This window comes from Aphis gossypii, chromosome 2 (genome assembly GCF_020184175.1).
Source record: "Aphis gossypii isolate Hap1 chromosome 2, ASM2018417v2, whole genome shotgun sequence".
Classification (NCBI taxonomy): Eukaryota; Metazoa; Arthropoda; class Insecta; order Hemiptera; family Aphididae; genus Aphis; species Aphis gossypii.
The window spans coordinates 857,200-874,179 of record NC_065531.1 but is presented as its reverse complement, the minus strand read 5'-3'; the positions used below and the strand labels follow the sequence as shown (position 1 = coordinate 874,179).

The 16,980-nt window shown below is 26.1% G+C and overlaps 1 protein-coding gene across 1 annotated transcript in view; it reads right to left on the bottom strand.

Annotated features, from left to right (window-relative positions):
• Positions 1 to 9,331, bottom strand: part of LOC114132762 (uncharacterized) — a 176,228-nt gene extending 166,897 nt beyond the window's left edge. Inside the window, exon 1 of the mRNA XM_050200427.1 lies at positions 8,902 to 9,331. The gene's annotated coding sequence lies outside the window, so the exon portion shown is untranslated. The remainder of the gene's footprint in view (positions 1 to 8,901) is intronic.
• Positions 9,332 to 16,980: the final 7,649 nt, after the last annotated feature.

Genomic DNA, 16,980 nt, shown 5'->3' with positions numbered 1-16,980 from the left:
CTATTATATCTGTATAACTATATAGTCTTTGAAATTCGACATATTATGCATCGAAATTTTCAGAAAAATATTCTACTATAGAATATAAAATTAAAAATATATGCTTCTATCGAATAATCAAAGAATGGTCAGAAGATTATGATAATAAAAAATATAATATTGTGTAAAAAAAAAAATTAAATACTTTTCGAGATGACGAGTGTTATTAATGTTGAAAGAATAATCTTGTACAAAAATGTACATTGAGCATACAAATTAAAATATTTGGAATTTATTACAAGGTTTTCGCATTAAATATTTAAAACCACATTACGACGTCATTTTTCTTTGTTTATCCACCATTCGGTTTGGGTCTTAAAATAATATTGTATATTATGCGCTTCATATAATCTCAACCAATTATGTACTATTTGTTCATTTTTTTTTTTTTTGTGATATCGTCTGTAGCATATGCTGTTTTAGTAAAAATACAAAAAATACCAGTAATTTATAAGATTTACTCGGAGACTTCCGATTCATAAAGTACACGTCCATTTGTGGACAATGGCGTGACGATAACGCTATCAAATGGTGGCCGCTATTCAATTTTTAAGAGTTGTAAATGGATACGTAGTAATTTAGTATCGCCTAATATTTTAGTATTTATTACGACAGGTAGTTAAGAATATGACAGTAAATGCCTTATTAAACGTTTGGTCAAGTGGATGAAAAGGTGGAATATTAAACTTGCCTATAAATAATTTCAAGTTTACCACATCAGTTTCTGATTCATACTAGTTTGTGTTCAAATCTGTTCATAGAAGTTGTTAGTGACCAACAAGAAATCTGACTAATATAATAATAAAATGAATAATGATTTCTAAATACAGAATAACATCAACCGATGAGACTACGAGAGCAGCTGGCTATGTTGTTTGATTGATGGTGAGAAACTACGAATAAAAACCATTTGTCGTAAATTGATGTGGCGAAGCGAAAAAATATAAAACAAGTGATAATAAATTTCAATAAAAAAAAAAACATTTACTTTAAAACAATTTAAAAGTCAAAACAAATACATCAATGGCAGCTATCCGAGAGTAAATGTATATGCATTTTGATACGCCTTTTTAGATTCCATCAAAAGTTATAACTTATCAGTATGTAATAACAATGTCCGTTAAATTAATTTTATCTTATTAAATTTGATAGATTATTTAATATTCTACAAAGTTATGAAAAAATAATGATTTCGAATTTTTGAAAAATGTTCAATCTTTTGATGTACCTTATCCGCCATCGTCACTCATACAGTACACTAACTACAGTAAGAACAATACGTATTTAGTATTCTTTTAAAAGTAGCAGGTGTATTTTAATTATTTTTATTTCGATACGCTTGTATAGTCATAGTTCGCAGTTCACATCTCAATTATGTAGATTTGGACAAAATAAGAAGCTCTACCTTAAATATAATATCTACTTAAGTGGCTAAGTTCTACATTGCTGATCATGACTATTATATTTAAATACATTTAACACATATGTCACAATAAGTACATAAGTGAAGTTACAATAGTTTTACAGTGATGCATACTATTATTATGTTTATGATAATTACTACTTGAAATTATTTATGAAGTATTCTATTGTGTAACATAAGACGTAAATACAATATGATCAATATTTGCAGGGATTATGTGATTTATATTTAGCTCCAAGTAGTTACCTATCCAAATTACTGAAGACCTACTTTTTCTTTGTTGTTCTATAACTAGTTCCTAAATAGTTGAATTTATTAATTATACAATATTTTTACACATTAAAATTATATATAAATATATAAATAGAATTCTGTACAACAGTATTTCTCAACCTAGTTTATTTTATAGTGACACACTATTAAAATATTTCATACTCTGCAACACGAAAATAAAAATAAAAATAATAAGTAATATTTAATTAAAATTGATAATGTAAAAGTTACGCTCTGCTGTACAATAGGTATCGAATATACCTCAGACATAGAATTAGTCACTAAAATGGATATTTTAAATTTGAATGCAATGATAGGTATCATTGTACTCGAAAAAAATTAATTAGATTTTGTCTCTCCTGAACTATTTGAGATTGTAGTTATGAGGTATTATTATGTAATTTTGATAGTCTTTTAATTGCAGTTAGAAAATTTTTATATAAACTCTATATTAAACTTTTAATCATTAGTTATAAATAAGACATATAAAAAGCTTCAACTAATAAATAATTTGCGAATATTTATTTTTTTGTAATTTTGACAAATTTTGTCAACATTTAAGTTTCAAACGCTAATAAAAAAAATTGTGCCTATACGTGTATTTTTATAATTTTTGAATCACTAAGACTAACTCATGAGAAACTTTATATCAAATTTTCAGGTATGTTGACTTAGGTAACCAAAATATTTTTATCAACATTTATAAAAAAAAAAAACAAATATTTCAAATGCTTATAAATTAACCTTAAAATATAAGCATAATTAAATTATGTAAAGAACATACCAATCTAAACAACTGGTGAAAGTTTCAAGTATCTACGACTAACGACTTATTTACTTTTTGAATAGTATAACAAATATTTAAAATCGTGTGAGGATAAATCGTTATCGTTAAGCGATTTCGTAAAAATTTATAATTCAGACTCTTACAACAATTTTTTCTTATTATGACGCTCGAGTTTTCTTTATAGTTATTTGAAGGAAAACTTATAAAAACTTGGTTGAATTTTTAACCTTGGATATAAATACTAAAACTGTTATAGATTTTCAACTACAAAATTAGTTGAACATTTTCGCGATTTTAACATAATTCGTAAAAATTTGAACTTTAAACGCCTATAAAAAAAAAACTGTGACCTAACCTAACCTTTGACTTTTTTTTAACCGCAATCATAACAGCTTATAATAAACTTTGTGCTAAATTTTCAATTTTTTTTCGGGCATATAACATTGTTTTATCACACTATAAAAATATGCTTAAAAAAATCGAAAATTTCAGTTGTCTATAAATAGCTCATAAAAAAGACAGAATATTTTGAGAATTTAACCATGTATGTACATAACGCTTATATAAATATTTGGTGAAATTTTCAAGTATTTAAAGTTATTTTTTTTTAGTTACAATAATATAAAAAAATCAATTTTGTCAAAAACCGGTTTTGCGTAAAAATACCCGTTTTTCGTTACTTTTTTGTGATTTTTCCTGACGCTTTTGAAAACTGCTAGAAACTTTTTACTTTTGACCTGAATTATGCACCAATGATATTCAATTTTTTACCGAAAATGACACGTGAAGTTTTAAATTGAGGCATTATTTCGACAAATCATAGTGTATAGACATAAAAAAATCATTGTAAAATCAATAACTTCATCACTCCGTTCAGATGCTAGTAATAAAGAAAAAAAGAAAAAAAAATTTAAAAAATAACTTCATAAAGATAAATAACATATATAAGTTATTTTTAATCAATCTAGACTTATGTCTAGATTATTATCAAATATCTATCAATTTTTTTTTAATCGTATCAAAAACGTTTGTATATTTTGTATCATTTAATATACTTTATACAACACACTTGTACTTATCGAGCGATACACTAGTTAAGAAAAACTACTATACAAGATCACTGAGTCTTTGCAAGCATTTTAACCCACAATTACAATCACTATATTAATATTAAGTCAAACGATAATAATTCAGCTCAAATCAGTTTACCTATAGTTGCAACAATTATAGATTTTGTTAGATTTATAAAATTACACTATTACAGTAAAATAATTCTTGTTTGTTATGTATAATATGTTTAGATTAATAGATAGGTATATTTTATGTCAATCATTCATAAATTCACACGTCTCGAATTGTATGTAACTATTTATTGATGTCTATGGTCTACCGATATTGTTTGAATTTTCATGACATCCATAAATATGAACGAAAGAAAATACTGATCACAGTACGCGAGTAATAACGGAGTTTAATAAAAAATAAAATATTTAAAATACTAAATAAATACGGTAGATACCGGGGAACGTTTAAGATTAAATTAAGGAAAAACAAAAACCTTGTCTTAAGTTTATAGACACTTGATTTATAGTTATATTTCTTCCTTGAAAAACGCTCTTTTGATATATTTAAAATTGAAATATGATAATATTGTATACACTAACGTATTCACGCACCTGAAACGGATATTACGAGTATATATATACATATATACATATATACATATATATATAGGTGTGTTTGTTTCCCTTACGCTTCGTGCCAGAACTATATTGAATGTCGTAAGCCAACATCGAATTTAACAATGGATGATTTAAGTCTTATTCAATTCAAATACAAAAATACCAGATTTTTGAGCAGTACATATGTATTTTTTTAGTTTCAGTGCTTCGCCAGCCACATGATGTATTATTATATTTAATGTTTAACTCAATACACGATTAAAGTATATGACGTAACATATGTATATTGCGTGCATTAGATACATAGGTAGATACATAAAAATTTGATACGTTGATTTGAACAAGCGAATAGTTTTTACCCCTTCAAAAAAAGTTCACATAATCTCTTCCATATTAAACTTGATATTATAATGTTTACGGATAAATAGTATTATTCACAAATTGTCTAACGCGTACGATACTAACGTATAGTATGCAATATTATACATTTATACAGAGTGATTCACCAAGCATTTTCAAGCCTGTTTTGTCATTTATTAATACATTAATTCAAATTTTGATCTTTGAAATATTTGATTACACTTTAAGATCAAATGTTCAAGTTATTGAAATTTTTGTACTATTCAAAAAATATACCCTGTGAACTGTGGAGATACAAACTTCCATTTTTTAAATGACGACTTTTCTGTTCTACATTATTTAAAGTAATATTTTTCTAAAAATTTAGAAATACCTATTTCAAAATTTGAATAATCAGTTTTTCAGTTATTTAAATGTTTATACCATATGAATAATGGTCCTTAAAAATAGTTTTACAAAAATAAATAATAGATGAATGATCGAATTAGTACCTATTTATTATACTTAAACTATTTTTATAAATTATTAGTATTGATAAATTAATATTATCATAACTGATAGCTCTCATATTTTCCGAATTCATTATTATAAACCTATTATCTTTTGTACATAAAATTAAATAAATTAAAAACTATTTGTTTAAATTTTAATTTTGATGCGTCAATACTTACAGAAAAATTATTCAATAAATATTTTAAAAGCAAAAGTTTGTATCTACACTAGATACTTTAAGTAGGTAAGACAAAAAATATTAAGAATTTAGAAATGTGATCTTTAAATGAAAATTCCAAAACTCAAATTTTGAATAACTGCATTATTATAGTTTAAAATAGAGGTAAGCATGCTTGGTGAATCATCCTGTATATTAGATATATTAGTTAATTATGGTATACTAAATACATATATAATATTAAATTTATTTATTTTAAAATTATAAACTTAAATTATGGTGTAACAATGTAAGTATACCTATTAAATTACTATTAATAGATTTTTAACATATATTTTTTCTTTAATTATATTATTAAGACAGAATAATATAGTACACTACGATTGAGTGGCAGTATGATCAGATTCGTGTTGGCGGGGTTATAATGTTACTGAGGAGGGGAGATTTTTTAACAGCGAGGGCGATGTTTAAATAATAAATATAATTTCTATTATTGTCTCACAGTACTCTCAGTTAAAGATAACCGTTGGATTTAATTTAAAATATGGCGATTAATTTGCCGCTTATAACAACAATATATATATCGCACGATTTTCATAAAATCCAATGACTGAGTATTTTGATAGCTCAAAGGAATGTTAGAAGATAATCATAAGAAACAACTGAATATTATTTTTAAAAATTTTCATTATTTTGTTTCTCATTTTTTCTGTTATGAACATTAAATGTTAAACTGAATATGCATTTCGGGGCCAATGAAATTGTATTATTTTATACTACAAGTTACAACACATAATATATAAAGAAGCAAACAGACGTTGAGAAAAATGCTACAAGCTATCGCCCGACACAGTTATTAACATTTGTATAGTTATTTTTCCCTTGCTTTCCTCGCTAACTAGGACTCGAGGGATGATTTTACGTAAATAAAATGTAACGCTATTATGACTATTTTCAATCTAAAAAAAATTCGTAAACAAACGTTTATTTTATATCTCAATGCTCCGGAAGTTCGAAACATCCTTAGGCGTAAAAATTGATTTCTTTACACTGTAATATTTATTATGTTTAATTTAAAATCGTTAATACCATTCAACTGTTATAAATTGTAATAAATAATTAAAAGTAATTCGTTTAAATCTTGTAATTAAGCAATATAAACAGTGAGTAAATGTTAATAAATTATTTAATTTATTTCATAAATAAAATATATTTTTTATAATTATTATTATAAACTTTTGTTTTGCTTAGACTTAAACAAGGAAGGTAGAAGAATACTACGTTTAAAGTAAACAGATTAAATAATTATACAATAATTTTATATATATATATATATAGTATAGTCTAGATGTATATTTAAATTTAGTACTTGCCAATTGAAATACCGTATATAATATATTTTATAAATATTTATTGTACATAGGTAATTGTTCAGAAAAACCATTAAAATAACTTAAACAAAAATACAATTGTAAATTATATGTTTTAAAATATAATAATCGTATTAAATAGTTTATTAAAATGAAAGTTTTTCTCATGGTTGTGTTTCGCTTCAAAACATAATATTGTACTTAAATACTTAATATATAAACTTAAGTATAATACTATAATATACTTGTAAGTAAACCTACGGCTTTTTATTAGATCTCAAAATTAACTAAATTCGTATGCATTGTCGCGGTAAGAAACAATAAAATATAGTCTTAAAATTCGTTAGTAATGAAAATTCAAAGAAAAATTCTTATTTTGTAAGTTTCTACTCATTACTGCTTTATTTTGAGTGTTCCGTTTTAGAAACAAACAGATGTAAACAACAATGAAAACCTAAGAAAAAATTCTACAATTCCGTAAATAATTTATTATTTTCTCACTACTTTTAAAAAAAAGTAAGTGTTCATTTTTTTAAAAGCACAGCATTAAGGAATACGATATATTATATTATTATTTTAATATTATTCATTTTTTTATTTCAAAACTCAGTCTGTTTATGATATAATATATTATATTTTATGTATTAAATGAATGCACGTGCGAAAATTTAAACCGATCATAATAATAATAAGCTTTAATGGGTTAAATGCTCAAATACATTCGAAAAATGTTGCATATTATTCTATACTCGTAGCTTTGTTTAAGTGTATAGAAACAATCTCTTATGTTATAGTTGGAATTAAAGTTTCTTACTACTAACTGAACAGCTCATATTTGCAAATACACCAATGCAGTATTAATATCGTTTTTACATTTTAGTTACTAATCTAACCTATATTAATAAGGCCATAGATCTAACTATACACTTATGGATCTACACCTCATCTACCATAATATTCTATGCATTATATTGTATTACACGTTATCCACTACAATGACACCACGATTTTCATCCTATATGAGGTTCGAACAACAGTTATCGAATAGTTAGTACTTATTAAAGCGTTGCATAATAGCATATATTATAATTTATCTTCATGAAATCATATAAAAAAAGAACTCAAAACCTATGATTACAAAAATAATTAATATTGTACTTCATAGCCAAAATATATTTCAATACTATGTACTTTTTTTTCTCAAACTATGTAGGTAAAGTTAATTCAAATGAATAGCTTTCACAAAATGACATGATCCACATGAACCCATAACATCATTGTCAATGATGATTAAAATACATTTATAAAATCACGTGTAGGTATTTCGAAGATGGCGACAACAGCGCATATCTCTACATTTTTTCATAATCCCCTCGAGCCTGAGATATTATAATAATATATACTTACGAGGCGCATAGCATTCGAAGAGGTTAATTTGAAAAAAATAACTAAAAAATCATAAATTAAAAATTGTATTTAATAAATTTAATAAAATATTAGAAAATAGTAAAATATGATTTCAAGACTAAATTAGCCCAACTCTTAGAAAAAAAAATTGCCATTAGTGCTAGATAATAGCATAATATAATAAATAATATGTTTGGATACTAAAATTAAAATATCACCAACCTAATTAGCACAAAACAAAAATAAATCTGTCTCCATGGAAATAAATACTAATAGATACAACATTGATGATAATATCAAGAGCAGTATCTATATGAGATGCAAGAGCGTGCATCCTCTTAGATGTTCTTTATATGTATTTTAAAAATTTTATATTGAAATTAATAAGCGCTAATTCTAACTTAGATATTTTCAAACACTTTTAATGATAAAAACGATAATTTTTTTAAATTAAATTAAATTCTCCAATTAGCTAAATATATATTAGTTGAACTTATTTTTAATTTTATACTTCGGTATAACTATCTTAAATACTATCTTTTTAATTCCCTTTTGCTTAATTGAATAAAATACTAATAATCTTTTTGCATTGTGTATATACATATTACATATATACCTACTTTAACTTATTTTCTGTTTGAAAAAAAATGATCAATTATTAAAAATATGTTATGTTTAGTAATGGTTATGGATAATGGTTTTTAAATTTCAAAGTATCGATCTATTGCAAGCTACTCTAATTATGGCTAGCTTGGTAATTTTTTTTATACTCCACAAAAAAAAAAAACTGTTAAACGACGCTTCTCATTATAATAATATTAAACGTTTATAATATTTTTAATATTATATTATAATTAGAGTATGGACAAGAGGAAGTATAAGTTATTTACCTTGTAAAGCAGTGTCCGGATGTCCGACTATGACTTTGACGACAACACGTCATCCGCGGACCGACAGTAATATGAAGACTGTTGCAGTAGTTTCACACAAGGCAAATTTTTTCCAATTTTGATGGATGAGGAATCACGCACAGTACAATATTAATGTATATTTACGACACAAGCGCGGTGGAGATGATGATGATAATGCATCGAAATATTATATAAAATCCTAAATCATATGTATTATATTGTGTACTCTATTAAAACAAATAGCGTATCTTCGAATATCGAGTAGGTCGTGACAGACGCCGACCGAGCTGTACAACCACGTTAGACGGACTGCTCGCGCCGCTGCTTTCGGCCGAGTTCGAAGTCGTGGCCGATGCCACCGCCACCACTGGTTACCGGTGGCGTGCCGAGCGCACGCGACACTCTACACTTTCCTCGGATAAGTACATTTTGTAATAATGCACGAAATGTCTATGGATGCGTATCCTACCATCTATACAGAAACAAAAATATTTTTATGTCAATACTTCTGTAAAAGAACTTGGAATTTAAAATTCACCCTTACTTGATGTTGCTTTCGATTGGTAATAAGTAATAACCAAAATGGAATAATTATTATTAAACTTAAGATCAAATTATAAACATTTTTTAGTTATTGATACCTGAAACCAATCGGTAAATCAAACCATAACCCTCAAAATAGAAAACAATTTAATGGAAAATACATTATTGCGATCAAATATTAGACTAACTTTTCACACCCGTAAGAAAGCGAGCGTTATATATAGAAGTTGTTGCGTTTCCCGATACCGAACCAAATGTACATCATAGCTCACATTTAGTATAATCAATATACTTTATGGAACATCAGTTACCGAATTTTAGAAAAACGTTTTTAAAATATAATGGTTTTAATAAATTTAAAAAACTATTTTAATTTATGACTTAGTTTTTTTTCAAAAGTATCTCTGTAGTTTTCCAACTGCATAAGTAAAATTAGATAAAAGTGCAAAGTGTGACATCTTGCATGCTTATAGGTCTCAGGTTGGCGTGGAGAGTCATATAACGATAGGATTTTTTTAAGGGTTGCCTACCCGAAGCCGATGTTGTAAAACTGAAGTTTAAAGGATTTTTTATTTAAATAATAATAATAACAAAAATTCTTTCCTCAAGAAGGTAGGTATGAAAAATTAAGTATATTAAATTTAAACAAGTAGTATAGAAAGTTCAGCTAGATTGGCGTAAAACTCAACCAAACAAAAAAAAAAAGTAATAAAAATACACAGAAGGAAAATAATACTAACGATGAATTAAAAACCGTCTCGCATCTGATGAAATACAAGTCATAAGCATATTGCCATCCGTTAATTCCTCTAACAGTTACGAGGCATTAATAATAATAAAAACATCAACAACAATAATATATATATAATATATATAAATTATATATAATATATTATACGTAATTAAAACAATAATAATAGATACCAAACAAGATGAAAATCATTAGAAATTATGAAAAATTCATAATACACAATACATTACCGTGCATTCAATATTGTATTCTACATACCACCCGCAGACGCAATAGCGGAATTCTTACTCCCTAATTATAATAAGGCAGCGTATGAAAAAATAATGACCGTTATCCTTTTATATAGATTGTTCGCCGACAACGTTAAGAAGTCGGTGGACGACTGAGATATTGCAGAGGGAACAGCGTGAAGATGATTATGATTATGAGCTGGAAAATATCGTAATTGTCATCATACGGTGTTGGGCATCTTGACCGGACCATACGGAAATGAAGGGAGCATATTTTTTACGCCGTACTAACAGGTGTTATCGCCGATCGAAGGATCTGGACCCGTGAGACAAGAGAATATTATAATACGTGGTCGTGCATAGTCTTTTATAAAAATAATTAATTAAATATATGTGTTTAAATTATTATCGTGTTTCATCCACTTTATTCGTCAGAAAAGCATTTAAAAATGCATATTAGCGTTAAGTGAGTGAATATTTAAACATTTTAAACGCAAAGGAATGGTCCAATTTCTAATTTCTATGAAAGTAAAATAAATTCAAAAGCAATTAAATCAACATTTTTAAGTTAAAAATTATGAATAATACATATAATACATATATACTTATTATAAAATACTAATTTAAATATTATTTTGTTATAGTATTATTATTTATTTTTTATTTATCCATAAATATAAGTTGATAATTGGCTGCTATTGATATAAATTTAACCCATGCACGAAACGCGAGGTACAAAATCACTGTTCATCTTTCTACGTTAGAACTTCCGTATAACAACATTTCAATATTATGTACATTATTACTACATTTAGATTCTCAGCAATTGTATTTGGCGCTTAAGAGGATCCACAATAGTACAATACCTACTAATTTTTAGAATAAAATAGACTTATAGATATTAGGTAAGTCTCTAACGTACTGACTTGAGTTTTAGCTTGATAATTATTTTGAAAACTTGTTTGAATTTATTATGAAGTCAAAATTGAATCCTAAACGTTCCGTACTCTCATAAATGTGTCACGTCATGACGCTTAAAATCAAAATGATTTCATGGCGAAATATTCTATATCATAGACCTAAATGAGTTCCAATGTTACAGACTTGAATTTCACACCAGTAATAATTATAAAAACCAATTGTATTTTTTTGTTAAATCAACTTAAGAATATTGAAGCTATATATTTTTTAATTTATTATTCTCAACAAAAGAAAAAATCTCACATTTTTAAAAATTTCAATACATAAAAAACAATTTTAAATTTTTTCTAACTCAAAAAAATTAAAATAGGCTATAATAATTTAATAAATTCAAATATATATTCAAAATTATTATCTAAGTAAAACTCAAATCAGTACATTGCAACGTGTACATAGGTCTACTTTGCTCTAAAAATGGTAAAGTGGAAAGTGGTATCCTCTAATTAATAAATATTTTCAATCGACGACCAACGTTACCTATACTGTTAAAAAGGTTCATTGTAATTTAAAATCATACGTATTTTTAAATCGCGGGAATAGTATAACTGTATAAGCTCATCATTGTCAGGTCAAGAGAGTGTTAGATTGCGCATTCTTATTCTTTAAAAATATTTTATAAATATATAAATGTATAAGAAAAAATTATACGAATATTAAATAATTAATATATTAATTATATATACATATATATATATATATATATATCATATTATGTAATATTATACTATACATCACGATAAGTATGCTCATATAATAATCTGGGTAAGCCGTTGAATACTCTGTGTGCTTCTTTTTACGTATATAAGTAATCACTTATTAGTATATATTTTATAATTATATTAAGAATTAATATAATATTTTAAGTGCTAAATGTATATTATACAAGTACATTGAATTAATCAATAAGTAACCTTTAACGTTTGATTTGAAAAATATATACTAACCAATTATTAATTAAATTGTATTTAATATATCCTTGATATTGCAATATGAATAACGACTACCTACTTGTAACTAAAAATTTCAGAATTGTAATTCATAATAATAATTAATGTATAATATTTAAAAAAAATATTAAATAATACTTATTTGTATGTAATCTATAGTGTAAGTTATAATATAGTCTATGGGTAACATGTAAAAGTACAAATATTTAGTTGTTAGTGAATTTTAAATGAGGAATAAAAAGTAATAAGACTATCTCGACCCCTACCGAATATTTACTTAAAGTTAACTTAAATTTAATATATTTTATAATTTTTCCTACGGTTATAAACTATACTATGTCGACAAAAAATACACACGGCACATATTTATATGCTATTACATCCTTATCGAATGTATTTTGTGGAGAATTTTTAAATCTATAAAACAATTTGTGATTTTTAATTTATTTTCGTTTATCGTAGTATTAATAGTATTATTATGATTACTATTTTTATTTATTAAGTCAAAAAATAAATACATCCAATGATAGATAAATCATTTTCAGCTGTTTAGATAGTCACAATTATATTTTAACCACAGATAACTACAACTATACTAATTTATTATGATAATATTATAGTCTACTCACTATTATTTTTGACTGTTGTCATTGAATAAAAACGTCTTACATTTTAACTTGAGATGTTCACTGAACTGAATACACCATCAAACAGTATAATAATATGTTTTATATGCATATCATATTATTATACACTCGGTTTAGTGGTAACGCAGCAAGCAGATATTATTCCGTTCTCGAAAAACACGTGAAATTTTCGCATAGAACAGCTGGTTTCCGAAATCAACGTTTACAATTATTCCAGTTGGATTTCAAATGGATATGGTATAATACATTATGTATTTATGAACACGACTAAACATTACATACACAGAGTAATCCATTTATACTTAACTAGCTACACAAATTTCCTAATCAATTTAAAACAAATTTAAATATTATTTAATGAGTAATATTTGAAAACGTATAAGAATAATTTTTTACAAACAGAATATCATGGTAGGTTTTTTTAGGGTTTTCGACATCTTATAGCGACCTGCTTTATACATGTTTAGTACCACTATCGAATATTACACAGAATACGTCTTATACTTTAAAAGTCTTTATATTATTCATTACAATTGTTACTAAATCAATATTGTTAAAATTGTTGATACAGAGTAAATACGTAAATAGTTGATAAAGCTGATCGAAGTAGTGGACATAATTTTTTCAGGTTTTCACTGGTCATTTTACTTTGCTTACTCACTCGTTTGAACTTCTAACGCCCAATATTAATCTGGGGCGTAATAGTGAGGATGTTGAAATATCCCATCCCCTCGGCCGTATTTGCACTTAAGTCAAAAAGCATATTTACTCCTCATAAAAGTATATACTTAAGATTTCTACAAAATATTTTGTTAACTTTTTATAGTTTTATTTCGTATTGGATATTGTTAATATGAAGATTAATAATAATAACTGGGAGTTAATCAATCCCCTCCACCCTCACCAATTATAGCATTTAAATATAAAATTAAAACACCCATTACCTCATTCATACATCATTGTCTTTAGAAAAGCATTTTTATTCTGATTATGAAATTAAAAAAAAATTATCCTACTACTTGATGACAAAAAAAAATAATGATAATAATAATTTGGTGTATAATAAACATTTTTTACGGAAATTCAAAATTGATGAGGAATGTATTAAGTCAAACTGATCAGTTCATATGAGCGAATAATGTATTATTTATATATGTATATTGTAAACACTATTGCAAGCGCCTCGTGAATATATATATTTTATACCGTGTCATTTCCATTACCATTACCCGGGTGACAGGAGGGCGTTTTGAATTATAGTTAATTTTCAAGAAACGTGCTGAATATTATACACAGTAGTATGGAGGCCGAAGGGTGTACCAATTTGAATATTGTAATAATAATTATTTTTTTTTTAATCTACACACCATATTATTATTAGATACGTGCGCAGGGTATAGGTACTACCTAGCTTTGTAATGTAATATAATTATTAATCCCGCACTCATACCTGCGGCAATCAATTCAATCAACCACTTATGTTCATATTTCAGATTCCAAGCAGATTCTGATCGGTGTATTTTATTGTTATTATTCTATTTTTATATCATATTAAAAATTGGGTCTGAAATTTCATTTTTATTTTTTTATTTTTCCAAAAATGTATAGGTTGGTGTATTATATTGTCTAATAATAACTTTGATAAGATTTCAAAGATCTCAAGTGGAATGAAAAAAAATACTATTAGCGTTATATTATACTTTTGCAATGTATACTTTTTTCTTATTTTTGGTAAACACTTTTTGAATCGTAAAGTAGATAAACGCGCATGATGCTAAATACAGAATGATTCACCAAGCATGCTCACTCTCTTTTTTATTAAATAAGCAACACACCCAAATAACAACTTACACATTTTAAGCATCACATCCTAATCCAGCTTTAAAACCCAAATTAAAAACTTGATACAAGTGAAATGTTAAACACACTGGTTAAAGAGACAACAGATGAAACTGATAAATTTAAAACACAATTTCTGATTGGCCAAATGTGAGTCTAATAAAGAGAAGACAAAAGATTTTTATTAATCGTTTATCGATAGGTTACAAGGATAACACACAAATTCTTAATAGCCAAAGAAAAATCTTCATATTTTACAACCTGTAATTACTGATGTTAACCAAATAGTTTAACACATATTAATAACAAAATTCTACCAATACATTAACGACCTCAAAATGTATATTATCCTACCCAACATGAACAAAGCATTAGGCCCAAATACAGAAAATATCACAAATTTGATCACCTACTAAATAAAAACTAGCCTATAATATAATTTAATTTAATAAATATACTAGTACTTATATAATAAATAATAACATTATCAATTATCATACATATTATATTCATTTAATTAATTATACTCAACCATCTATTAGCTACCAAAATAATAACATTTAAAATAAAAAAACTTAAATTTTTACAATTTGATAATTTTGTTTAAAATTTACCTGCAGATATACTTTACCTTAAATTCGAATGAGTAGTTTTTCAGATATTAAAATGTTTATTTTAAAAAAATTTTGTTTAAAAAAATTGCTCGTCCAAATCTAAAATAAAGTACATCGGGTAAATTAAAAAAAAAATTATCAACTAAATAATTCACAATAAAAGTTTATATTACTACACGACACTCCTTAAATACTACAAAAAATCTCAATAATTTGAAAATATAGTGTTAAAATACAATTAAAAATTCCAAAGATCAGAATTTTAATAAATGTATTATTAAATAAAAAAAAATGGGGATAAGCATACTTGGTGAATCATTCAGTATTTTTAGACATCAAAATAGTGTCCATACGTGTGTGTATTCAATTGAAAATCAAAAATAATGCATACAAAATTATGACTTTAAGAATGCAAATAAAAAAACTATGATCAACATTATATTAATTGACAGACCTCGCCACATGCTAAAATTCGCTTATAACTATAAGAATAAGGATACATCGTACTTCAGTTTTCACGAACTCGAAACTCGAATTAAATTTTTTCTATAATTTTCTTCTAAAATTTTAACTTCAAATTTAGTTTTAAACAAAAAATATACTCTGTTTTAACTAGTAAGGTCCATACGGGAAATAAAAATAGTATTTTAAAGTACGGCTATTTATATTTTATAATATATATTTTCGTCCAATTAGCCTACTGCCGTCATTCTCAAAAATACTCGAAAAAGTAATACTGAAAAGAATCTACCCAATCATTAATGTTCAAAAGATGTTCCCAAACACTCAATTTGGATTTAGAAATAAACACTCAGCCCTTCATCAAGTCCATAGAATTGTAGATAACATTACTTCTTATCTAGAAAGAAAATATTTCTGCTCGGCTGTATTTCTAGATGTTGCTCAGGCATTCGATCGAGTGTGGCACAATGGACTTCTCTACAAAACCCGATTTCTTCCAGCTCCTCTCTACCTTATTCTTAACTCTTATCTCTCTAATCGTACCTTTCAAGTGCGCTGTGAAGATGATCTTTCCGAAACTCATACTGCAAAAGCAGGTGTACGCCAAGGTAGCATTCTTGCTCCCACGCTCTATAATATTTATACATCTGATATCTGATATTTCTCACTCTAACCTTACTAGTCTAGCTACTTTTGCCGATGACACATGCATAGCATCCTCTGATCCAGACATATATACGGCAATGGGGAACCCTCAATCCCATCTAAATGACCTACCAAATTGGTTTAATCTATGGAGAATAAAAATAAACGAAAACAAATCATCACATATCACATTTACGCTTAGACCAAATAACAGCCCCTCGGTTACTCTTAATAACGAAACTATCCCTAGAAAACGTTCAGTAAAATATCTAGGTATTCATCTAGACCAAAGATTAGCATGGGCCACTCACATCAAAACCAAAAAAAAAATCAATGAAACTAAAACTACATAAACTTCGTTAACTTCTTCGTTCTAAAATATTACTTAGTAACAAAATT